Source organism: Tachypleus tridentatus, chromosome 11 (assembly GCF_004210375.1).
Source record: "Tachypleus tridentatus isolate NWPU-2018 chromosome 11, ASM421037v1, whole genome shotgun sequence".
Classification (NCBI taxonomy): Eukaryota; Metazoa; Arthropoda; class Merostomata; order Xiphosura; family Limulidae; genus Tachypleus; species Tachypleus tridentatus.
The window spans coordinates 88,538,156-88,565,842 of NC_134835.1; the positions used below are offsets into that span (position 1 = coordinate 88,538,156).

General features: G+C 34.4%; 1 pseudogene across 1 annotated transcript in view; it reads left to right on the forward strand.

Annotated features, from left to right (window-relative positions):
- Positions 1–27,687, forward strand: part of LOC143232714 (uncharacterized) — a 70,905-nt pseudogene that overhangs the window by 26,156 nt on the left and 17,062 nt on the right. Inside the window, exons 3-4 of the transcript XR_013017689.1 lie at positions 182–492; positions 22,147–27,447. The product of XR_013017689.1 is annotated as an uncharacterized LOC143232714 (transcript). The remainder of the gene's footprint in view (positions 1–181; positions 493–22,146; positions 27,448–27,687) is intronic.

Sequence of the window (27,687 nt, forward strand, 5' to 3'; positions counted from 1 at the left end):
TTCACTGCAATTATGGTATATCATTTTATTAAAATGTAATAAAAGCTTTCCACTTGGCATTATTCCAGTAAGTTATCATTACTGGAAATGTTTGTATTATTTTTATTTTATTTTTATACAACATAAACTTATTAATTCAAACTTAATTGATAAATATTACAGTTACTTTATTTTTTTTCAGCCCCAGTGATTGCCAGTTGACTTCTGTGTCTGATGTTGTTAAGTACCTTCAAACTGATGGAACTTGTAAGTGTGGGCTAAAGTGTCCTGTTGTTCCAAGTAAGGTTTTTAACTTCGATCAAGATGTACAGTCAAAACCTTGGTCTCTTACAGACTCTTGTTGGAATTATGCTACTAAATTATGTATTCATAAACAGAAAATTGTGGCAATGGCTACTTTTCAAAACAGCACTACCCTTAACTCATCCTCATCACCTTTAACACATTCTTCTCAGTCATTACAAAGCTCAGTGCCAGCAATAAAAAAGAAGGGTAAGTCAAATGTATTTCATAGGTTAACATAAACTTCAATGGTACAGTTTTATTTTCATTATTAGAATATTTCTGTTTATATTATTGAACTTTAAAAAAATTGCAGATTTAAAAAAGGTATACCATCCAATTAATAGTAGAATTATAATTAGCTACCAGAATTTCATTTTTTAATGCACATGTGTCTTTGACACCCAAAAATACTCTTTATTTGTTCAACAGATACACAGAAATTCTAAAACACGTATACTTTGGTCTTTCCATTAGGAAAAACATTTCTGTTCACAGTGACCAACTACTAATTATTTTACTGGCACCACAAGAAGTGGTCTTTAGCTGATACTTGTTTAGTCATAACTTTTAATAAACTACACATGCATGTATTAATGTGGAAAAAGATACTTTATTTTTATTGTTCTATAAATACAACAGATATCACTTCCATATATAGCTACGCTGATGACATAGATTTGATCTCCAGCTCCACGAATTTCCAAAACATACTGACTTCTGCTGATACTTGTGGCTATTATTTAACTGCCAGGATTTCTTCTTTGCCTATCTAATAATTGGTCTGATTTTTTTCTTGCTTGCTCTGGTCTTTTATAACCCCCTCATTTGACCTTGGTGATATTTGTCTTGTGATACTCTCCACCTGCATCATTGTGCCCTCTATTCTGGTACTGGAAACAATTACATTATTCAGATAATTTGATCACTTTTTGTCAACAAAGCATCGTTAATGAGTTTCCCAGTATTGTGATTGTTCAGAAATACTTTGAATGTTATTGTGTTATCTGGTTGATTTTTGTAATAATAATAATTATTTTTTCCTCCCAGTTGGCAAGTCAATTACAATATGAATTTCCAGATAATTATTTCTGGCAGGAAGGCAGATTGGATCTTTCCTATACCACCTCTGATATCTAGCATTGCAAAACAAACTGTCAGTGATTTTATTTGTAGTGAGATGGAGATAAATATTTGAATCTGTGGTTGTGCTTTAAGGCTGCAATTGACAGTGATCAATGACATTTTGGAGAGACTTTAGATTTGCTTTTTCCTGTGTCTTATTTTAGTCTGTTTGATTTCAAACCCCTGTGTGGGACAGTGCTAAGTTTACGGACTTGCAGCGATGATTTTTGGAGTTCATTAGTGTGGATATGGCTGGTAGCTGAAAGTTGCTTTGCTATAGCAAAACAACATACTTTGCCTCAAATGCTGTTCCAATCAATGATAATCAACATTTTTCTCAGTTGCTATAGAGCATGCATCTTATTTTATGGTTGAAATGTCTTGGAGCAAATTTTTAGTTTTAATGCTGAAATATTTACAACTTAGTTACATAAAGGGACAATTAGGCCTTATCTGACATGTTATTGGAACTTTGTGATATTGCTTACCCACCACCAAGTGGAAGCATTTTTCTGACTCTCAAATAATACATCTGCTTCTTGAATTTTGGGGTTCCAAAGCAGAGTTTGTAGTATTCATATTGGTCTATATTCCCTGATGGGATAGAGTAAGTCTATGGATTTACAGTTCAAATTCATCATTTTGTTTCACTTCACTTTCTAAGAAGACTTTGAAGATCACCAGTTTCAATGAGGTTGAGTTGGATTCCTTGTTAGTATGCATGATTGGTTCAATTTTCGGTTTTACGTTGCTCCCAGTTACTGTTGGAATCTTGAATTTTGTTGGCTTCTACAGGGGATCATAGTTCCTTTTCTCTTTGTGAGTTTTAACATCAGCCCCTCAGTTTATCGGTACTCAGAATATTTTCTGTCTGTATCTAAAGTTTCCACTTCTTAGCTGGATTTCTAGTAGTTTTGGTGATTATTGTATACCTTCAGGAGATGTGGGGACTCAGTTTCAAGAATTTTTGAATGTGTGGTAACCTTAATCATGGGTCTAGGAATGCTGCAGGTTCTTGGGTCATGGTTGTTTAGTTAACATCTTTCCCACTTTTATTCATCCAACCTTTAGGGTTTCAATCTCCTGTAGTTCTTCAGGGTTTGGAACTTAGTTATCTCAGAGTTATCTGAGCTTTGTTAGTCAGAGTGGTAGTGAGAGAGACAGGCTAGTTCTTCTGAGTTTATATTTCTGTAAGTTACTGACCAGTCATTGATCTTCCTTATCTGTATCAATGCCTAGATTCTCCAGGGCTCACAAGGTAATCATTCCTCAATATTTGTTGATTTTTTACTGGGATTGTAGAGTTTTAAGTTGGTTGTAATAGGCTCCCATCTACACTTTGCCTAAGCATGGAATTTCACCAGTCTTGATGTTTGTGGTGCACAAAGGTCAGGTACTACATGTCTGGGTTTTTCTCTTTAAACTCACATAGGCTTCACATGGGTTCTGCAGTATTGTACAAGTATTTTTCTCCTTTCGTCCTCTTCTTTCCATTGTACTGTGCACACAACATTCTGTGGATGATTGGTTACTGCTGGCACCATTGCATTTTGATTTTCCTTTCAGATACATCCCAGGCAGACTTCTTGTTCAAGATTGTGACATCTGTTCTTTCTCCAATGCAGTATGTCATCAGTCTGGGTATTTTTATTTTTCATTTTGTCTCTCAGTCATGCTTAGCTGTCTCCCATCCTGTTTCATCTCTTTATGAATGCTTTACTTCAGGGATAAGGTGAATATACCAACTGTCAGGAATTCCAGTATCTATGCACAAATGACAAGTATTTCCTACACAATGTTTTCATCCTTCTTGCTCTTCCATAGGCAATGCCTTGTGGTCTAGTCTTTTTAAGAGGTAAATCATCAGGCTTCACTCTATTACATGATGGTGTCTTATATTTCTGTCAATGAGGCAGGCAGTATAGATCTCCTTATTTTCAAATTCTGAATGTCCTTTCTTGTCATTAGTCCTATCTTATCATCCTTCTAGCTTTGCATGTTTCACAGATGGTGCCTGTACCAGCAGGTCCAGTATCTCAATCCATAGAAATTGGCTCTTATTTCGAAACTCTAATTGGTGAGTTGACCTCTCACAGGAACACCTAGCTACTGGTAATTTAGTCTCCAGTGCCTCATCTTTAGGCTTTGGCAATAGCAGCTTTGCATTTGGATAGGACAGGATTACTACTTTTAACTTTCTCTCCTCTCCATATGTTACCCAAGGTAAGAAATATGATTTGTACCAAACCATTGTCAGATGTTGTTGATAGTACCAGATTGGCTGTTACACTCTGGTTTCTACTTCTGCATTTTCTTCTGGTATGTTTAATTCTTCCATTTCTTTTTTAGACTAAGGTGTGGAGGCAGTCGTGATCTGACTTTAGAAGCTGCACTGTCTTTCTTATGGCATTGGGGTTTAATTTATACACTTTCCACGTATCTGTCTCAGTTTCTGCTTATTCCAAAAGACACTTTTATCAACAGTTATGATATTAATATTGGCAATGTTGTATTAAGAGGTGTTTGAATGCTTTTCAATCAGTAATGTCAACAATAACTCTTTTTTTGACTTGATTCATTGACTTCATTAACAGAGATTTTTGTATCTTCCACAGTCAACATTGTTTATGGCAGCTTTATCAACTACTGTTTGATTATCATGACTATATATTTTTGAGTCCCCATTATTCTTCAGATTTTTCATATCAATTTTGGATAATTGGTCCAAAATGGGTATTCCATTTATCTATCAGGTAGATTATGCATTCTTTCTCTACACCTGTTTGTGACTTGACTCTTATGTGTCATGTATTCAAAAGGGTACCTGCAGGTTTATTTTTCATAGCTGCTAACCTATGGACATACTGGTCAGAATGATTTGTGCTATATGTCTGCAAACCTTCTCATTCTCACTATGTTCTCAGACCAGTTCTTCTACCCAACACTCTGGAATGATGAGCTCAGTCCTTCTTCCTCATTAATCTGCTCACTCTTTCTCTCTTTATACAGTCAGATTTTAATCGTGGTTGTGTTCTTTTTTATCAGTGTCTGTTCAGAACATTGTTCATGGAAGGGGGTTCACTATCTCCTCAAAATTACAAATGTGAAGTGGTTCCATCCTGGTTTCTTGGTTGTGCACAGTTGTTTTAGATCCTCCCCATAATATTGGGGGCAAATGGAGTAATCTTACCCATTTGGGTGGGGAGTGAAGATCAATGCTCATAATTCTAGATTGGATGAATCCTGTTACCTTGTTTGAGTACACCACACTTGATTCCATGATTATGAGCTTGGGTGTTGCCTTTTAGGCTTCTTCAGGTGGAAGAGAAGGTTTGTCCTTGTCAGTGTTGCTTGCTTTCTCTTCATGATTTTGGTAGTTTGGAATGAATCACTGTGAGTACAGGTTGAAATTCAATCAGAAATATTTATACATGTATACAATGTTGTAGTCCAATTTCTCTAGCCACCAATGTGGGATATAAGGACCAAGACAACTTAATTTCCATTCATGAGTAGTGGAACCATGATTATCTGGTTGGGCCTGGCTAATATACATTTCCACCCTTGATACAAGAAGTAAGTGTGATTCCCCCACTCAGGTACCAATTTTATATTGGTACACCCATGATATCTGTAGACACTTTCTGTATGGATAATTCCCTCACTGGTCCCTCTGCCTTCTCAATGTGAGATTTAGCTACAAGTGTCAACAGAGGTATGCTTTGGAAGTTATAATTTTTCTAAATTGAAAATGTATTTCCAATAATACTTAACTACTCTGATATTCTCCCACTCTTACTTCCCACTAAAAACTAGCATTAGAGAGTGGGATAGTGTCAGTCTCAAAAAGTGGTAAAATTATCTAAATGAGGTGTTTATATGCAGTTTCAGAATAGAGGGCACATTGATGTAGATGGAGAGTATCACAAGACAGATATTGGCAAGGGCAGTTAAGTGTGGTATAAAAGACTTGAGCAAGGGAGGAAACAATCAGACCAATGCTTAGATGGGCAAAGAAGAAGCCCTGGTGGTCAAGTAATAGCTATAAATTCAGTGGAAGTAAGTATTATTGGAAATACATTTTAATTTAGGAAAATATTAACGTGTTTACTGTAATTTGTCTTATAGTTTGTCAAAATTTCATTTAAATAAATGCTTTTTGATCACTTGCTAATGGCTACTTATTGAAGAATGGCAGAGCATTGTGTCACTTTATGAATTTTCTCCTAATGCACAGTATGAACTGTAACTTAAACCTGAATAATGATGCTTTTTGCACTGATAACTATTTATAAAAGACAGCATACATATATCATTTATATCATTTCTTTTCAGTGTATTTTTATTCGTGAAACATATGTTTTTCATGTGATGTCTAGTTTCTGTTAGTAAAGTGACATCTTGTTTGAATGTGATGCTTGTAGTCTAAAATTAACACCTTCCCTGTGGCTTTTTTCTCAGATTCTTTCAAAACATATATTTCATTATATAGGTGTTTTCCTTAATACATACTTTACTGTAAAAAATTGTCTAGCTTTATTTTTTTATGAAGTGCTAGTACATTAATTCTCAGCCACTAAAAGCAGTATAATTCCTTTTATAACATTACTGTTTGGCATGCTTTGCATTTGTAATAGTAAAATAGGAAGAGCCTACAGCCAGTTATTTCTGTTTACATTCCATCCCACAATTCTCAACAAAAGAAAGATTCTTTCTACTTCTGATTGACTCACTGCTTCTGTCTCTTTCAGTCAACTGGCTTTTAAAACAGTCTCTGACCAGTATTTATTGGTTAACAAGAATGTTAATATTTGAAATTTCCTTTCTAACTGAAGTTAGTTTCATTATCAAATGTTAGTTTGCATGGAATAAATCTCCTATTTAAATCATAGTCTTTATAATATATAAGTTCATGCTTCATCAACAGAAGTGTATTTATTTATCTCGGTTATGTATATTCATTTATCAACTTGTACTATTTTATATTTATCAGTCTTTTGTTTCTATTATTTAAGTTTTATCTATGGGCTACTCTTTCTGCTGTTTTTTTTTATATAATCTTATCACTCCACAAAATACAAATAAAGGTACAGCAGCATTTAAAAATATTGTTTAAATTTATAGTGAAAATATTCAGTAAATATTCATCCTTTGCCATGCCACACCAAGTGCACAACATACAATTTTCTTAGAAAGGAAAAATTAAAAAGTACCTTTCACCTTATGTATTAAAAATATTAATAAATGAAAATGTGAATTGTTCTCAGGTCAAATATATCATGATGTTAGACCACAATGCCCCTTAGTGGAAGTTATCACCATCACTAAATACAAAGTAGCACTCCATTCTTGGCTTTAAAAGCTGAAATGCTGTCTTGTAGCAATCAACACATGGGCCCCTAACTTTGATTTGATTGTCAAAGGTTTTAAATAAAGTGTTGTTTGGATCCTGAAACTCTGAAGTTTGGAGGAAGCTTTGGATATATCCATTTCATGAATTATTTTAATTTTTACTGATCAAGAGAATAATACTTTAATTCCACATACATCTCTGAGATTTGCATGCCACTAATCTTCAGTGATTTCCCACTTTAAATTCAGGTCTCTAATTTGAACTATGCGACCAATAAGAGAGTGACACAGTCTCCTTGCACAATAACTTTCCCTAACCACTTTCAGTCAAAGTAATTTCATTCTTTTCTTTGGCATTGTCTAGAACCAGTGTGTTTTAAAATTATTAAAAACTTAGGTGAGTTTTTAATAGTTTATGAAATGTATATTTTTTGAAAGTTTTGCAGGTTTCTTTTATTGTTAAGGGAAAAGAAATTCTGCTTACCTATTATGAATTTTCAACTGACAGTAACTTCCTCTTTGTACCATGATGATGATGATAATGATGGTCCTAACAAGGGACCTGTGCCTATTGTGGTTACTTAGGTAAAAACCTGTAGAGGATGTGATAGTGTTGTGGGTTACTTTATGCACAGTGGTCCTCCCTTCTCTCCAGTTTGAACATGATCAGCATTGTGATTTGACTGGATATTCTCCCCCACCAAGTTATTGCTCCAAGCACAATTTTATCTGTGTAGGAAAATCCTAATCTCTTCCTTGACATGATTTTGTTGATATATTCTTTTCTGTTTATTCTTTGTTTTTCCTCTTGTACCTAAATTAGTGTCCACGCAGGCTCGTTTCTTAAACAACTGTAAAACCCATACTACTATGCCTCATTCTACTCATCTACTCGACTCTTTTCATCCTGGCTTACAGCCATTCTTCATTTCCATTTTTCAATTGCCAGTCTTTGGAAACTCATTTTACCTACTTAGGTGGTGGTCCCATTAACTTTTATTCCTTTTTCTTTAGTGCTTAATTTCACATCTTTTCCTCTTTCTTATCAACCTCCTGCATTACTTCTCATTGCTTCACCTTTTTATGGATTCACCTCATTGTGGTATGGGGGAGGGTTTTCTGGATAGGTTTGTCTTTACCATTTTCTCCCATTCTACTGCATTTGCTCTATCTTTTTGGATTTGGTTCTTCTTCTTTTGGGGCTTGTTAGGACAGAACACTTTACGAGCTGATATATGCCTGCCTCCCACTTTACTTCATTTCTTTGCCTTTATAATGTCTTCAGGGATATTTCTGAGTCACTGGAGGCCCCAAATGAGGTGGCTTAGTATCAGTTCTCATTGTCTACTATGGTTTTTCATCTTTCTCAACATTGCCATTCTATTCTTCTTCCTAGGCCTGTTGAATCAAAATCTCCACTTCCTATTCTAATTTCCTAGTCTATTTCTACTTCCTATTTTCTCATTTCCCATTGACAGGATCTTTGCTTATCTTGTTAATGATTACTTTGTTGAGTTTAGCTTCATGGATATCCATCTGTCTCTCTTTTTATGAGCCTTTGGTCCAGTGGATGAGTTATTCAGGTTCTTACCCACAGACAATCTCTCCACTTCTCTTCAACCTCCTCTACTTTGTCATTTCTTATTTTTTTCTTCCTCCTTTTTAAAGCTCTGAGGATGTGATCTCAGATCTTTTGACCAAAAACATCCTGAATTTCATGTAGTGACACATTTTCTCTAGGTATCTTCTCATCTTTATTTATACCCCACCTTACCAAGAAACTATAAATTACATGTATAAAACTCACTATAAAATTGTCATTGCTCATGCAAGCAATAATTTTTACAATCTTCAAGCTTGTTTGGTTATAGAACTATCAAATAGAAAATTAGACCCCTTCTGCCACACCTACTTGTCACAATCCTCTTGTTTAAGATTTGTTAATAATTCTCTCTTACATTTAAATATATATTACCTATAACCAATAGAAAGTCAAGGTTTTTATCTATCAAATGATGTACTGTATTACATTGTGTTCTGAATATATAAGCATCAGTTTTGTTTGTAATTCATCTTTGGTTTTCAGGAATATTGCAATGGCTTGTTTGGATGAATTTGTAACAGCTTTTGTTGCATAGTTAGAAGCCAGAAAAATGGAATTTGTTAGAGGAAATTGTCTGCTTTTAGAGTGCTGTTATTCTACATTCTTTGGACATTATATGATAAATAAGTTGTTTGATACATTACTATCATTAGTGTAAAAAAAAAAGTAGTATAAAAAAGTATCATCAACAATCAAGAGCAAGAAAAAAATAATACTTGGGTAAGTACTCTATTTATTGTTTTTCATGTTTATTCTTTATTCACTCTTATAAAAGCAACTAAAATGTAAAATATAGGTCTCTTTAGGTTAGTTAAAGTAAGATTATGTAAATTACTTAATAATATGATAATGTTTCATGAGGCATGTATGCAATCATCTCAGAGTTTCACTTGGTAATGTAATTCTACAGTTTATCCCAAGTAGTTTACAACTTATAATGGTGCAAGTAGTAGTTAGCCATGGTTCAAAGGGTAATCAAAAGGACAATAAAGGTATAGTGTTTTAAGTTTAATGCAACTTAAGATAAATGAATGTTGTTTCACACCAGATTTGCATTGTATTTAGGAGGTTTTAGAGATTTTTAAGATGAAGCAAAAGTGTTTTTAATCTTAACATGCAAATCATTTTGTACATGGACTATTCAAAACAAATATTCAATATATTGAAGGACAAATCTTTTTTTTTAGTTTATTAAAAATATTTCATTAAAAAATTTGGCTTATAATGTTTACTGAAAGATTGCCAAATTTCATGCCAGATGTACACATTAACACATAATATCAGAAGTTTGTAGTATCAAATCTGTAAAGACTTTATAGGAATACAAAAATGTCACATAATTGGTCAAACTAACCAAGCCTGTGTGGAGATAGTTAAGTTTTGGAGGCATTTACCTGCTTTGTTCACAGGTTAGAGTAAAGGTTCCAATATCACATAGATGATTGACTCCTTACCCCATTTTGAGTCTCCTTTCTCACATTTGTATTCTGTTACAGGAAACTCCTTGGCTGGGTTAGCATGTCAAGCCTTCAAAGTCTTTTCTCATATTCTCCCTATATTTGGTATCTGGGCTTGTTCTGTGACTCCCATCTTGGGCAGGCTCAGTCTTCACTACTTCACTTACAAGCACAAGCAATGGATTGCTTTCTTATCAAGATTTATGCTTCTGTTTTACACCCTGCACACTAGTTTATTTTGCTTTTAGGAACTCTGACTTACTTTGAATCACTCTTTCGTTTAAGATGTCTCATCCAGTGGAAATTGCAGCATCACTGGAACCTTTCTTAGTTCTGTTATCCTTGTTAATGCATCTCTCTTCTCTACATCTCAAGGATTTATCGTAGCCATTCATTTGTGCCAGCATGATGATAGTCATCCATCCCTTTGCTGCCCCTTTACATATTCTTTTCTGGTCATGATCTACCTCAACAATTCTACAGTCATTTCTTATATAAACCATTAGAAAGTTATTCATTCCAGGATTCTTTGCTTTCATGCATTGGACCTGCTATTATGGACTTAATTCTCATTGAGATCATCTCAGTTTGTCATTTGCCAGGATCATCTTTCTCAACCACATAAGGCTCTAACCACTGAGAGATCTCTCCATCCTTAGGATTTTTGTTGGATTTGCTCACAGTTTAGCATTTTTATCATCAATGCCTTCACAGCACTCAATACTAAACTTTCCTTTTTTGGGTTCCCAGTTCCTCATTCTTTAACTGTGGAGGTTGATGTGCTCAGCCAGAACTGTTCTCACCTTTTACCGTATGCTTATCCTCCAATTCCTCTTTTCTCTCTGTCTTTGCTTTCATACCTGACACTCTTTGTTGGGTCTTGTTGGTATCAGCTTTTTGGCTGGCACAACCATTATTTTCTCTGCTTCATCAGTTGGCATCCAGGCCTCCTCCTTTTCATCTACCTCATTCCTACTCTCTCTTGCTTTTAGCCATGTCTATTTTACTTAGGAGTTGTGTCCATTGCTGACAAAGCTGGGCTCTATTATTTTGTAACCAATTTCTTATTTTGTTACTGTCATCCTTCAACTCTGTTATTTGTTAGCCTCTACCTTTTTCTAGGGCATCCTACTGTGGCCCACATTTTGGCCTTTTTTACTTGACAGTTCAACCATGGATATTGATTACCACCATTGTTATTACTTGTCAGATTTTTCTTCCTTTGTCCTCTCCATTGTGTTCCAATCCTTTCTTCTTCACCAACCTCCTCATCATACTTGCATGTTTAACTGGGACATTTTTTGTGGTTTACACTCCTTTTATATGTGCTAAATTCAAGTTGGATTGGCTTTGGGTTTATTATACCTTATTTCTCTGAAACTCTATTTTCTTCTCTTTTTGTTTTTTGCCTGTGATTTCCAGCATTTAACATTGATGTTTCCTGCTCTCTCTTTCATCATAGTTATATATTTCTATCTATATTGGGCCTTTCTCTAAGGCATCAGTTGCTTTCATATTTAATTGCCTTACATTAATAAATTGTCTCACTCTCTTGTTTCTCAGTTTCACTAACCCTTCGATGAGATTGTTCAGACTGGTGCAGAGATGAATCTACTCACTTTCTTCTCATATTATCGTCATCATCCAGCTCTTTTTTGTTTCCTGTGGAGTTTTTGACTCCCTCCAGTTGTTTTTCAGTAAAACTACATACCAACTTTGAGAATGGTAATTACATTTTCTTTTTCATTATCCTTTTTGCTTTTGTTAGATTCTACCAGGTGGCTTATTTTCTGAAATCCACACTGGGGCAGTGGTGATAGAAAGAACTCAACTCAATTGCCCAACTATGAGTGAGATGGAGTGTTCCACAAGATCACTTGAGGCATTCTCATGGTATTAAAATTACCAATTGTCTGATTCATATTGTACTGCTTCATGGACTATCAAGGAAAAAACCAACACCAGGGAAGTGACTATCCACTTCTTGGGTTTGCACTTGCCAACTTTTAAAAATAAATCTTTGCAGTCACCTAGGTACTTCTGTGTCTTTCTATTGCATATTCCTCCACCTTCAAGTAAAACACAAGATACCTTTGTCACTTATCAGTTTCAAGCCAGTGGAATGTTGGAGCTTGGAGAGTTCCTCATTGATTGTGTACAGCACAATATTTTTAGAATTAGGGGAGTGACAGCACTGCCTGTGTAATGTAGGTCACCCCTCAGGCAGCAGAAAGGGTTTATCACCCCTCTTTTCCAGTTGAATCAAGGTGAGTCATACACCATGTTGTCTGATCACATTCTAATCATAGTGCACTTTTTATTTTGGTGATTACTTGTGTGCAGGTTCTTGGTTGGTCATGGTAAATTTCTGCCAATCCCTGTCACATGTAGAACCTTTTTGCCTTTCCCTCTGCTTCCTTCTGGATTAAAAGTATATCCTGGGCTTTCTTTTGAGCACTTTTTGAAGGGAGCTTATCTAGGTTTAATGTTTGCATCAGTCCCTTTACCATTTCAGTGTGGGATTGTAGTTATTTTTGGTGTGGAGGGGAAAGCATTATGTCAGAAGTTAACCTTTTCCTTATTTGAAAATGTATGTCTCATAGATACTTTCCTCTTTACACCCCCACCTTCTGGTGAGCTTCCTTTTTCATCTCATTAGTGCCTAGTGGGAGTTACTGTACAAGGAGGTTGTCACCCTCTTATTGGTGGAAGGCTATTGTCACATGACAATGTTATCATGCACAAATGCAGTTCACCTAACAAGCAATTTTTAGGGGTAGATAGTTCAAGTGGCATGTATCTCTCATTGGTAGATGTGTGAAGAATCAAGCTATCCTGTGTGAAAAGTTTAATATCTATCAGAAATATATTTTCAGGTGAGTATGTTTACTCTCAGTTAATTATTTTATGAATTGTGATACTAATTAAACTTGATATCTTTAATAAAAAATAATTGTAATAACTTTATATTACCAGTATTTCAATTAAAATAATGAAACAGTAATAATCACAAACACTAATTCTCAAATAACTGATTATTTCAGAAACACTACTTACCTCAGCATAAAAAACAGCTATCATCTTCTGCACTGCTGTGAAGCATTTTTGTGCATATCACAAGCTTTGAACATAACTCTATGCAGATGTTAAAGTTTATTGTGTCAACCTGTGATGTAATCATCATTTGACTATAGCTCTCTATTAAAAAAGTGACATTCTCCTTGAACACTAGCATTTGAATAAAGGCTCATTCTTTTCTCAGCACTGCTTATCTTTAAACATGTTTTTGCTCAATAATTTTCAATTTTTTTATGCTTTCATTACCATTTATAATGTAATCTTTCCTTATTTTTCATGATGTAAAAGAAAGGTACTAAATTTTGAACTTTTCAGTTAGAACTTTAATTTGAATTATATTCAGTTTGTTTCTTTTAAACTAATTTGTACTTTCTCGGCACACGTTCCATTGTCTGTGTTATATTTCTTTCACAGTGCCAAAGTCCTATTTTTGTTTTACACAATGTTCAAGTTACAGTACTTTTCAAGATTGTAATTAAGCTTTTGTATAATCAACACACCAGGCTCATTTTATTACAAAATAAATAAATGAAAAAAAAAACTTCCTGGATTTTGTGAAGGTCAGTATTGCTCTTATTTTAGAAACAAGAGCCAGCACAAAATCATTTTTGTATATCATTTGGTTTATGCTTTCATGTTTCCATGTTTCTGACATTTTTTGAGGTTTTTACACTCTTTTAACAGGAGCCATACAATGCTGCAATGGCTATTGGAGGCAGTTTGACAGTCAATGATACTACTGTCATTGTAAACCAAGTGTTCAATTCCATTTTAACCCTGAACCCAGGATTCCCATCCACTTACTTCATTTTTCTCAACTGGGCATGCTTCACATTGTGTCATTTTTCATTGCTGTTGTTTCCATGTCTGCTTTTTCTTCTTGTTATCTCTTCTCAGCAAGGATAAGATAGTCCAATTTCATCCTTCACTGCTTGAATTCCACAAATATGTGTTTCCTTTTTCTCCAGTTATTTTTTGCTGAATCTTAGATTCCCATGTTTCATAAGCCTTTATCACTAGAATCTCTTTCAGCTTAAGGGTCATCTGTTTTCTCTCCATTTACTTGTCTTCATTTCTTATCATGCCTCATCTACTTTTAGAGACTTTCCACTATGGTTCTGACTGGGGCAACTACTACATACTTATTTTTCACCTAGCCTTTAATTTTATTAAATTTTGACCCAATTAACTTGGTTTCTTTGCTTCTGGGATGTATTTTCTTGGATTACCTTACTTTCTTACATTTGCCTATGTTACTCTTCTCTCCAGTACCTTTCTATTGCACTCTTTCTTTGTGATGTGATTTTTGGAGGATATTTGTTATTCTTTAATTATGGAACTGATGGAGTAATTTCTGTTCGCTTTGATTTCTTTTCCTTTGGATCCTGAGGGCCTAATCAGATTTCTCATCATATATGGTCTGTGAGGGTTGCTCCCTTTCCTGTTCTTTATTGTCTTGTTACTATCCTAAGATTGGCTAGTAATTGCAGGTCATGTTGGTAATTTGTGTCTGTAGCAAAACCTTGGCTGTGAGTGGAAGCTCTGCTTTTCCACCTTTTACACCTGTGACTCCTTTTGTTAGAGCTCATAGGGTTACTAAGGTGCTTTTTCAGGAGTTTTTCCTGTCCTTATATCCTCTACATCACCTGTTTTAAAAACTGTATGACAATTCTTTTACTCCCATATGTTTGTTGCTCTCATAAAGATTGTAAGTTGACAGCTGGTCATCAGCTTATTCCATTTGATCTAACTTTGGTTTTATTCTGTTTCCAGTGAACAGATTTCTCACTTTGCAGTGAGTACATACCCTCCCTATTTAATGAATGATCCAGTTTGATGTTTCTGATATTTCCTTCAAATCCTGATTTGTCTGCTCACTTTCATTTCATCCTGATGGTCAAATGTTTGATTTTATGTTCTCCTAGCTGTAGACTCTCTTTTGGGCCCAAGACCACTACATTCTGTTATTAGTGTACCATGTTTTGGGAGTTGAGATCTTGATAATAACATATTGGCTTCCTTACCTAGACCTATGCCCTTCCCACATAAAATTCTGTCCATCATGTAGATAATTTTCACTGGATATGCTCCCATCATAGAAATTTTGTCATTTTCACCTTTCTGACTCCCCTCCATTCTTTTTCTTATCTGTAAACTCAGACTTTACAGCTCTGGAAGATGAAGCTCTTTCTGTATGTATTAACCATATTTCTTACCCTCATAGCTTCTAGGAGCTGTCACCATCATTTTTGTTTTGACCGTATCTTGCAGTGTCTACAACAGGGACAGGTTAAACATTTACACTGAACACTCCTTCCTTTCCAAACTTTTGGTGACCTGCAAAAGTGATTGGATGTTGTTGTTTTTTCATTTAACCCCCTTCCCTTTCTTCTCTGTATGATTGTTTTGACGTAGCATTACCTCCGTTTTGGATAGTTTGTTCATTGTTATTTCTTTTGTACTGCCCCTCTTTTAGGCACCTGTCAATATTGTGTCTTACTGTGAGGTTTCTCTTCCTCTTGTAAGTAATATCGTTCAACTTTGCCAAGTTGGATTGTACACCCTAACTTATTCTTCTATACATGATGACCCTTTTTTTATTTTTTGTGTATCTTCCCATCAAATCTGTCATGGCTTCTTTTTCCTCTAATTTTCAACATAACCTGTATAAGGCAAAGATCCAGATGATCCTTTGCACAGTAATCATCTGTTACTTATGCCACAGGGCAATTCCACTATTCTGAATTTTGCTTACCTCCAGTTGTCATTCTCCACTCTTCACATTCATAGTGGTTTTCTGACAGATAATTTTCTTTCTTTCTCCTTTTTTGTGGGCCTCACAACCATCTTCATCAATATGCATGCATGTTTTGACAGAATGGAACTCAGAAATACTGTTCTTCCCAAAACTCTGCACCAGCTTTTTCTCTGTGTCTGCTGTTTAGATTGAAATTTCCATAATACTGCTTGCTTTGGCACTATCTATATATTTTCTCTTACAGCTCATTCTGCACTTGAAAAATAAAAAAAAAAACACCACCAAATATATACCTGCTCATGCATCTGGTGGGGAGACCTTATGCATATGTAAGGTTTATGTTTGGTCCATGCACCTCTCCATCATTGTTATCTATACAAATTCCTCCCTCCAATTTTTTCCTAGAGGAGAAAGGGAGGAACCCTTGCTTCATCAATATTAAGCTACTGGAGAAATCAGTATGGAGTTTCACAATGGGAGAGCATATTTTCACTGATATAAGACTGAATAAACTTAAACCTTCATGTAAGTTAAAGTTGAGCCAGTTTGTTCTTGAAAATGTGATACAGTCCCCAATGGATGAGTATTGTGTTCTCCATGGGTAATAGAACTAGGATAAGTTTGTAACAATGGCTGTTAGAAGTTGTTGTTCTGGGTCAAATTTGCACAAGTTACAGATAAATTTATCACCAGGTTATGCAGTTGTGGGTTAAGCACAGATGCCATCAGGTCCAAGAGTTTACATTTAGAAAAAAGAAATTCACTTAAGAGTCTGATTATCAAAACACAAAATTAGTTTTATCTCTCTCTCTCTCTCTCTCTGTGTATGAGTGTTGAATTGACCAACTTTGTAAACATTTTGTACTTTTATTGTTTCCTTACTAGAACTTTTAACATAGTATGCATATCTTCACAAAATTTGGCAGCCATTCAGTAATAATTACAATTTTTTATACATAAAAACAGAATTTTTATTGAAGGATTTTTTACCAAAGATTTGTATATCTTCACAAAATTTGGCAGCCATTCAGTAATAATTACAATTTTTTATACATAAAAACAGAATTTTTATTGAAGGATTTTTACCAAAGATTTGTCAATGAATATATTAAATCTTTATTATAATTAGTCTGAGTGCAAAGTGATTTTCGTATTAAGACTAAAATACATTTCTTCATTTCATTTAACTAAAATGTTTTTGCAGAATTTATAAAATCTCCAAAATAAATTTCAAATGTTTTCTCAGTAAAACTTTATATTTTATCTTTCTTTTTCTCTCTCTCTCTAATGACTATATTTTACCAACCTCAAATTAAATTTCCTTTTCTTTTTTTAGAATGGCTTCAAACTGTAACCCCAAGTTACATTTATTTATCCTAATTAGCTTTAAAATCCTAACAGTATACATCTATATATACTTAAATTTTATTGTTTTGATTGCCCTTTGAATTATGTCTAAATTAATATTCCCAACAAAGAATTTGTAAATTAATTGGCAAACATGGATCTCATCTACTTTATAGAATTACATAATGTGTGGACTAATTGCAAGCAAAACTCATGAAATTGTATTTATTATTTCTTTTTATTTTATCTAACAAAAAAGTTTCTAATTTTATAAACATAAGTAATACACATGAAAAACAAGAAATGAAGTATTTACCTGGCTCTTCTTTTTTTATGTTGTGCCTTTGACTTTCAATGACAGCCCTATCTTTTTATACTAATGGTACTACTGCACTAAATAATTTTTATTTAATTAAATAATGCACCAAAGAATACAGATTAATAACATGCGAAAAAGCAGACAATGTTCCTTAGCTATCACAAAAAGAACCAGTTGTATTTTCTGGCTTTATAACCATGTGACAACAATTGATAAAATTAATCTAAAACCATTGATGTGTTTTCTGGAGGAATAAAGATTGAATTGAAAGTAGAATTGACAATTCCTTTACAAAAATAATGTAAAATAACATGTTATTTGATAGATTAAAACCTTGGCTCTCTGTTGGTTGAAAATACTATAGTATTGCAAGTTGGAGAGAACTATTAGCATTTTTTTGAAGAGAGTATGCTACGGGTGTGTGCGGCAAGAGGGGTCCGATTATTTATTTGATGGCTCTGTAACCAAATGAGATTGAAGACTATAAAAATTATATTGTGTCTGATTAGTAACAACATTATAATGAGAAATTTATATATTAAATTTCATACCTGTAAATACCTAGAGGAAGAATTATCTTATTAGGAGAAATAGAATATTTATTTTGATACTGTCTTATAAAACTAAGAACTTAAAATTATATAATATTAAGAACTAAATTATTAGACACCTTTTTATACCAAATTTATTCATATACCATGAGAAGAAAATAGTTTAATTAAAATTTGAATGTAACTCATTGAAACCTCATGATGTGCAGAAAAAGATGCCCATGGTGAGAGGGTTAATTCAGTTTATCCATGTATATACATAGATTGAAAGTTTGGTACTTTCAACTATTAAACTCTTAATTCTGAATAGCAACATGCTTGTTAATATCTTTTATAAGATTCATGATTATTACAACTACGGCAAATAGATTATCAACAACATTAATTTGGGATATTCTTTCAAACGTAGTTATGCTTATGTAATTCGATTAATACTTTCCTTCCAGTATGTCTCTTAATAACTTTTTTTTCTATTAGCTTTGTCAAATCTTTTACAGAATTAACTCTTAATACTATTGTTTCCTTAGTCATAATGAATCATTTGTTAGATATGTTGTTAGACTAGGTAGATATAGCAATAATTACTTACATGGAAGCTTGTATTGCAAATGTTGTTGAAGCTTTGGAGTATGGCCATTCTGGAATCTAAAGCATAGTAGGATACCAGGACAAGTTGGGAACTGACAAGAAGTTGCTTCTAGGACCAGAATGTTGGCATTTTTTATTACTTAATTAGCATAATTGTGGCTCAACATGATGTTTGAATTACTCAATTTTGCACATAGTTGTTTTGACAGAATTGGTACTTTTATGGTCTTCTACCAAATCAAAATCATAACTGCTAGTTGAATTGTTTGTAATGTAAGTGTTTCTTGTCAGTTGTTTGTTAATATTGGCATAGATATGCAAACTGATTAACTCAGAATATATGGATATTAACCAATTAACTTTTGTATATATTCTTTCACTTCTTGCTTCCTGTAAAAGTTCTGGTATTTAATATTTTTTTGTAAGGCTTCTATAAGGCTAAAAGCTATGGTACCTTGTGACATAAACATTTTTTGATCTCTCTAATGGAATCAGATCTGTTAAGCATTGATAACAAGAATTGCAAGTTTCTACTTTTCATGTTTTTCTTTAACCCTTTTGGCACTGAATAAAATATTGTAATGTTTGGCATGGCACTGAATATATATATGTTTGATTCTTCAACTAATTACGGTATCAGTATTAAAAGCATGATATCTCGACAATAACTCAACAAAAGTCCCTGAAATGTTCAGTGATTGTACCCAATACTATATATGTTAAATTCAATACATAAGAATAACAGGAATAAAGGAAGACACACTGATACACAATGAAGAAGTGCCATGTAAAGCACAATAATTTATTATAAATTGTATACAACACATAAGAATAACAGGAATAAAGGAAGACACCCTGATACACAACGAAGAAGTGCCATGTAAAGCACAATTTATTATAAATTGTATACAATTTGTGCAGCAGTGCTTCGCTAGTTATTGTGGTTATGATATATCTCATGGCATGGTAAAAAGCACATGGGGAGATTGCACTGTTTGCAGAAATAATTAGTCTGCTTTCTTTTCCATTCAGCTGTGTATCTATTGCTGCAAACAGTACAATCAAGATGTGTTTTTTGTCCTCATATTGTCCAATACTATGTCTTTCCACCAAGCGCTGACCTGTATCAATACTTGGTCTTCCTTTTCGTTTGGCTTTGATGACATATCCTTCCAGCAAATTTTGAATAATCTGCTTGCTCTCTGAATAATCTTGGAGATACCAGGTTTTCACCATTGCTCTTGCAGTCTGCACAATATATTATATATCCGTTAACAAGAACTAGCCTTGGTCAGTCAGTTTATGCTATAAGTTATATGACCCTAACTACACCATGTGCTTACCTAAAGCGGGGGCAGATTCCAGGCCACGAATATCTTCATTACCACTCTCATCTGTTACAAGTAAGCTTTCATTATCATTTGGCTCAAACTCTTTGTAACTCTCTTCATCATTAAAAATAATATTGATTACCTCTTTAGTGGTGTAAACTTTTCCTTTTGGCATTGTAACAACATCACAAATATCAACAGAATATACAAGGAAGGCGTTTTCTAAAACAATGAACAGTATGATCTACACAGGCTAGAAAACAAAGAAATCACGTGACCTCCAGTTTAAATACCTGCTGGGAATCCCAAGTAAACAATGAATACATGTGGTTCTAGCCGCAAGTGGGTCTACAGGCCTGTGTGATTATGATAATTAGCCATGAGGGTATGTTGTTTACATCTTGTCAATGAAGATCGCCTGCCTCGCTGAGCCTTCAAGTCGACTGCGGTCGCCAACTGCACCGAAAGGGTTAAACTTCTGTTATCCATTTGCAATTATAGTTTATACATTTCTTCATTCTCATATATATGAAGATTTTATTTTCCACATCTTCAGGCATTTGTAATTTAGCAAATGTTTCAAGTTTTTCATTTGAGTATTTTCTCAGTATGAAATGGCCTGACTTATTATTCTAGCTACATTCATTTCTGTGAGATAATAGTCTGTCGAACAACCTGACATTCTGCCCACCTTTGCAACATTTTAGCACCAAGCAAACATTATCTTTTGCTCTTGTCACTTCTCTTGAATGAAGAGTATTCCCTGCTTGAGAGTAATTGATGACCCACAAGGTTAACCTCCTTCCATACTTGTACACATTCATAGTTCACATGCATCAGGGACTTTCCCATTTTCATGCTATTTCGAGAAAGGAGCTCATCTTTGTAATTTCTTCATCTGCATTGGGCCCTTCCACTGTCTTCAGTGTGGGATTCTAGCTCTTGTATGTAGCAAGTTGTAAATATCATTTCTCCTTACCTTAAAATGTATTTCAAATACATACTCACCTCCCCACTTCTAATGCATTTATCTAGAAGGCTATGGTCTAATGATGTTTAAATCGTAGATTGGTTCAATGCATATTGTTGTTTAAGAGCAGAAGCTTTGTTTAAGGCTTGGCACATTTAAACAACCTTTAAAATAGTGAATGTGGTAATAACTGTTCATTAATTGTGTAGAGAGGTGAGTATCAATCAATCCTAAATACATTTTAAGGTAAGAAAAATGTTAACTTTCATGATATAAATAAATGTATTTGTAATTTTGATTAATCAATTATTTTACACTAATCTATAAAATTGATACTCTTAGGTAATCAATTATATTCATATAATTTTCCAGTTATAATTAAAAGATTACTGTTCTCAGAAAATAAATAAATTTTGTAATCCTGTGTATTTTTATACAAACATGCTTGTTGACAGTTGATTTCTTTCTTGTCTAAAATTCTATCTCACACTGAAGTAAAGTGGTATAAAGTTTTATGTTTTGAACTATTTTGCTATCTTCTTTCAACACTTGTTACAGAAACAGCATTTTGAATTTTGTTATAGTTACTTAAGATATGCTTTGTAGTACATGGTACAGGGATAGAAGTGGCAAGGATTAGCCCATCAGATAGTGGATAGATATGTCCAAGATTTGAAATGCAATGTTGTTGTATACACTTAGAACTTCCAACTGTGGCCATGTTACATAGTGACATTTAAACCTATTATTCATCTCAAAAATGCAAGGCAAAACCCTTGTGGTGATGGTAGCAGACTTCTCTTTTTTTTGTTTAGGGTCTGACATTCTCATATAACTCAACTGCATGAGTTAGAAAATTCTAATTCCAAACATAATAAAAATATGATTTCAGACATTGTTTCAAACTGAACTGATATATATATATGTCACCGGACACTTACTACTATTGTAATTAGGCAAAAATGAAATGAAATTTTTACATTCTTTTAGACATAATTTATAAGCATTATGAAACATGTATTTTATATAATAATTTTGAGAAATCACTTCCAAGTGAATGAAGTAGATTTTTGTATTTCAAACATTTGTTGGAAAATACTCAGTACTGAGATTTATCAGAATTAGTTATGTTATTGTGGATTTTACTTGCAAGATGCCAGTTAAATCTAACTGTTCACTGGAAATCATTAGTAGGGAAAAATTAATTATAAAAGTATATATAGATAATTTACAAATTTAAGATTTTAACTTGTTACATGTTATAAACAATATAACATTTACTTCTGAACAAAGTTTACTTCAAGAAAACCGAAAGTAAATTCTGTAGACTAGCCACTACTTACAAAAGCTTGGAAAGATAATGTTGTTGTTTTTTTCTTTTATAGAGTCCTCAAATTCTAAGAAGAAGAAAATAAGAAATAAAAATAAGAGCCCATTTGATGGAGTTCTTGTATCTCAGCTTTTGGCTCAAGGAGATAAAATAAGCTTGCAAAAAGAAAAGAGAAACCACAATCAGATTTTTGGTACAATTGCTGTTGAAAAGAATCTTTGTTCACTTTCATCATTTAGTAATAGTCCTGCAAGCAGTCAAGCAGGTAGCCTGTTGCCAGTGCAGTTTCTTAGTGAAGACAGAAGTAATCTTCAACAGCTCGGCACTTCAAAAGATTTACTTCTGGTTGATAGATCTGTTCTTAATCACAACGTCAGAGTTTGCCCAATTAACAGTCAGCATTTGCACAACAAAACTGAATGTGAAGCTCTTCTGTGCTCAACAATCACATCTTCTTTAACTGCATCTTCTACCTTAAGTAGTACTTCAAATCTAGGTCATTATGGAATTCAGTTAAGTTCAAATTCTAATGTGCAAAATATCTTTCAAACAGTAGAAGCTGGTGAAAAAAAGTATATTTCTTTAGAAGCACCACAAGGTCACGTATCCGTGCCTCTTCTTATGAGTCATTATATGCAGTCAGGGCAGTCATATGTACCAGTACAGCAAAATATGCATACTTCTGGAATTAAAAAGGCAGAAAATTTTCATGGATCCACACCTCAATCAACTGGAGGTAATGCCCTCCATTCTCAACTTAAAATTAACCATTGCATAGGTTTAAGTGGACAGTTAAATATTTGTACAATGCCCTCTGGGCTGTGCCCAGAACACACTGGAACATCTGTGATACAATCATTTGGTCTAATTCAAAAAGATTTAAATACAGGTAAAAACATTAGTGGAATTTCTACACCAACCACACAAAAACTTGCTTCAAACTTTTTTAATCATTCTGTCACAGAACATCCAAGCAGTACTCAAGTTGTAGATGATAACTTGGACCCTACCGATCAACAGAAATTTAAAAAACCTTCAAAAATAAATAACAGTGAACAACTTTATGATATTTTATCTCCATGCCCAAATATCGATGTAAGACAATTTCCCTCTGAACATCATCCACCTCTTGTTTGTACACTAGCCAGTCCAACAGTGTCAAACAGGAGTGCAAATACTCCACTTGTAACAATATGTAGTGATTATCTTACTCCTTCAGAAGTCTGTCAATCCAGCATGCATCCACAGGGTTCCTCTGTAAGGTCATCAATATCTTCCAGTAGTCAGAATGAAACTGTAGATGTAGTTGTTTGTAGTCTACCATCTCATAGTGTATCTGGTACAGTTATTCCATCTTCCAGACCAGAAGTGCTTTGTGCAATTATACCATCAATTTCAAATGATGCATTTAATGCTAGTAGTATAAACTGTACTTTAAATTCGTCTGAAATAACTATTTCAGTTGATAGAGGGCAATTACTACAAAAAAGGAATTCATTTCCCATTAATGATTCACAATCATCTAGTGTAAATGCCAACAGGATGTTTAATAGAAATTCAGAACCATTTATTATAAGTTCTTTAAATCAAGTGCAAGATAACAGAAAAGTAAATTCTGGTTCAGGAGTTGATGTTACCTTTCCAGTAAAAGTGAATCCTTGGAGTTTTTTATCTAGTGTTGGATCAAGCTCTGGGATAACAAACTTTAGTGAATCTTACCTGGATGTGACAGTGCCTAATCTCAATAATAACCATTCTTCTCCCAATCCACATGCTAAAGGAATTGTCCAAACACCATCAAGCATCCAGACTTCTCCTTCAGTACTGAACATTCAGGTTATGCCCCAGACAAATCATATTTCACCAGTTCAGATCATTGAACATGTTGGGATGATTGACTCTCAGCAGCTGCGACCTAGTGTTGTACAGTCACAGTCAGTTTGCTCAGATCAAATAGAAAACACAGTGAATGAAAGTGTTCCTTCTGTTGACAACATAACTTCATCTTTTGTTCAGTTTCCTGATACAGCTGGGGTCGTTCGTTCTCCTTTATGGCAGAATAATAGCTCTTCTAGTATTTTAGTACAGAATGTGTTCAGTCAGCAGGTATACACTGAATATACACCAAGTACAGTTTTCCCAACTGTTTCAAGGACCCATCATGCACAACAGGTAAATGGAATGGTATTACCTACAGGATTTCAGGGAATGTTGAATTCACAGCAAATTTTAATGACCCCATCTGGTATACAGGTACCAGTTGGTGGACCACCTTTAAATACCATGTCTGCTCCAGTTGGAGAAATCCATTCATTTGGAACAGCCTCTGTATTTGGTCCAACCCAGCAGCCAACTCAACCATTATTAATACCTGATGGAGTGAGGCCATATGTTTTACAGTCTCTGCAGCTTGTTCAGAATGGTTGTTTTATAATTGGTTCATCTCAACCAAGTTTTACTTTAAGAAACCATCTGTCAAATCATAACATATCTTTGAGTACAGGAGAGGGCCCTTTACAATGTGCTAACATCTCTATAACAGTTCAGAGTGGCAGTTCAGGAGCTTTTATTTCTTCTCAACCATGTACAAGAGTTGCAGCTATATCTTTAGCAGCTTCTAATACTCCAAAGAACGCAAGTGCGTTACAGTCTCTTGAACAACCATTTTCTAGAATACGACAGCAAAATATTATATATGGTAGACAGGAACTTACAATGTTAGAAGGTGAGAAAGAAAATAACTGTGCACAGATTTCTGACACTGTTTATGGTAAATATGTTTCTTCAGGAAGTGCATCTTCCAGGGGTGAACTAATTAGTACCAGTACTTTAGCAGATGGCATTGTTTTGAATTATACAGCTTCTCATAACCGTCCATCTATTTCAGTCTGCAGTTCTCATAATCAACCATTTAAAAATACAAATAATGTGCCCTTGTCAAGGCAAATTAGATTAAATAATCATATGCCCCCTCTTTCTGTACCTAATGTGACAACAGTATTTACCACTATGGCCCAGGTCATACCTGCTGTAGGGATGGTACCCCAAGTATTTGGTCAACCATCACAGCCTGTAATGCAGGTTTTTAATTTGATATCTGTTCCAATTATGCAAAATACAGTTCTTATTCCTCATGACCAGAACTTCTTCTCTGGTCCAGTACAAATTGAACAGCCTCATCATTCTCCAGTAATTGGTACTCCAACAGAATCAACAAGTATTTCATTATTGAGAAGGTCCAATGATAAATTAACTCCTACACCAGTAACTTCATCTAGCCCCATACATTTTATTACAGTACCACCTCAACACGATGAAAATAAAGGAAGGGCAGAACTTTATTTCATCTCACTGTCTCAACCTAGCTCAACCAGTAGTACACCTTTGTCCAATAATGGCTCCATCTCAGGTGAGCAGAGCGATAATTCACCTAATTGTCATCAAACATCAAATAGAAAGAAATCAAAAGATGGGAAAAACAAGGCAGGAAGTCGGACAGTAGCTTCTATGTTACAGAGTGGAACTCAGAACTCTAATGCAGTGTTTCCAAGCATTTCTGTTACACCTCAACAGCAGACACAGCAAGCTCCTGTTCTTCAAGCTTTTACTGTTTTGCCTCAGTCTTCAGCACAGCAGTCAAAGCATATAATTCAACAACAGCAAAATATTATAAGTTATAATGGCTTGAATCCAGTTGTACAGCAGCAAATATTATCATCAGGGCTTGGAAATCAATTAAATCTTCTTCAGCCATTTGGTATGATTGGGCTTCCATCAGGTGGTGGAACCAATGTGATGCAAGATATACCTTTACAACATTTTGTATCTGGACCTCCTTTCCAATCAGTTGCATTGGTACAGAGTCCTCAAAATATCAGTTCCTTCTGTCAAGAGTCACCAATTTTAGTACATGGTCCTTCAAGTTTTGGGGTTCAGTCTAACCCAGTTTATTGTGCCTTTTCTGATGGCTCCTTTGTTTCTGGTGTGATTCAACCCAGTTCACATGTTTCTGGAACAGAAATGATCTTCAGTCCCCGCATTGAAGACCATTCAGCTGCAGAAGGTATTCCTCGAGCTATTGTGCATCCTCGGGGATCCACCTCAGTGGTCACTCATGTGGTGTCTACCTTTGCTGATACACCCTTATCATCATTACATTGTAGTACATATGCATCCACATCAACAACAACTCAATTAGCCAATACTGATATTAGATTAAATAATCAAATTTCTTTAAATGGTGAACATACAACTCCTGTATCTGCAACTGAAGAAACATCTTCTGAATCATTAAAATATACAATGAATAAACCCTGTGATTTTCCACAATCATCTAGAGCCAGAAGTGTTGGAGTTCAAAGTGGAGAGATGGAACATAATGCTGCTGTGCAGACAATTAGTTCATTGGATTCCATGGCAAACCCGGTGAACAAGTTTCCACTCTAAAAAAAAATCAGTAAGGTTTTGCCTAAAAAGAATGTAGATATTATTAATCATTCATTACAGGATTATGTACAAAAAGAGGTTTTATTTCCATGTTGTGAAGAGGAACCTAATGAGACTTTGTGCCCAGATCCTGTGAATTTGTCAGCTGCAGTGAGAGCTGTCATGCAAGAAGGTACAAACAATGTTAGAGACTTTCCAGTGCCTGATGTTCCCAGTGAATCATTTAGCAAGGAAGAAAGCTTAAGATGTACTGATGTACATTTGCAACTTCCAGCAAAAGGCAGTGGGCAGTTTCTTTCTGTCCAGGATTGTGAAAGTTCACAAATTCAGCAACAGACAGTGTCTGAGGTGAAGTTAGCTCTTGATTTGAGTAGGACATGGACATACACAAAACAGTTTGTACAAGAAAATGATCATAGTTTTGTAGAAAATAGTAAAAGTCCTCATGAAAAATGTATATCAAGAGAACCAAGTGATTGTGTAGATAACCTTCAATCAAGATGGGATACATGTCCATTACAAATTTTACAATTAGACCAACCTGACAATGCTGCTGAAAATCCTTCTTCTGCTTCATCAGATATCTCTGAACAATCATTAATAAGTGCTGATAACCATTCAACAAGTGATTCAGGAGTAGAGTCCAGTCAGGAGCCAGTGAATCTTGTTTGTGGCTGAGATGAGAGAGAGGACAACAGAATATGTTTAGAAAGTAGAGATATAACATTGGAATCCTTTGCTAACACAAAGATTTTTGAAGAAACTACAAATACCATTGTGTCTATCACCCAGACATCAGTGAATCAGAACTTTGAAACAGAGATGTGTAAAGCTGAAAGGTGGGCTGGATTAAAGAGAAGAAGGGAAATGCTTTCTATCTCACAAGAAGAAGAAATTCAAAACTCTGATGGTAACTAAAAGAGAATTTTTTATTTTTGTTAGTTAAACCGTACTGAATGACCATTTCTTGTTATAGTAGCACATGCATTAGATTTCTTTGTTTTATCAAGTGCAGTCATATGTCTCCAATAGTGTAGAATAAATTGTATATAATTATTTTTAATACAAAATAATGGATCATAACTCATTTGCATGAATACATAATTATATTAAACCACCAAAACATGTTTGTACACACTTGTAACTCCAA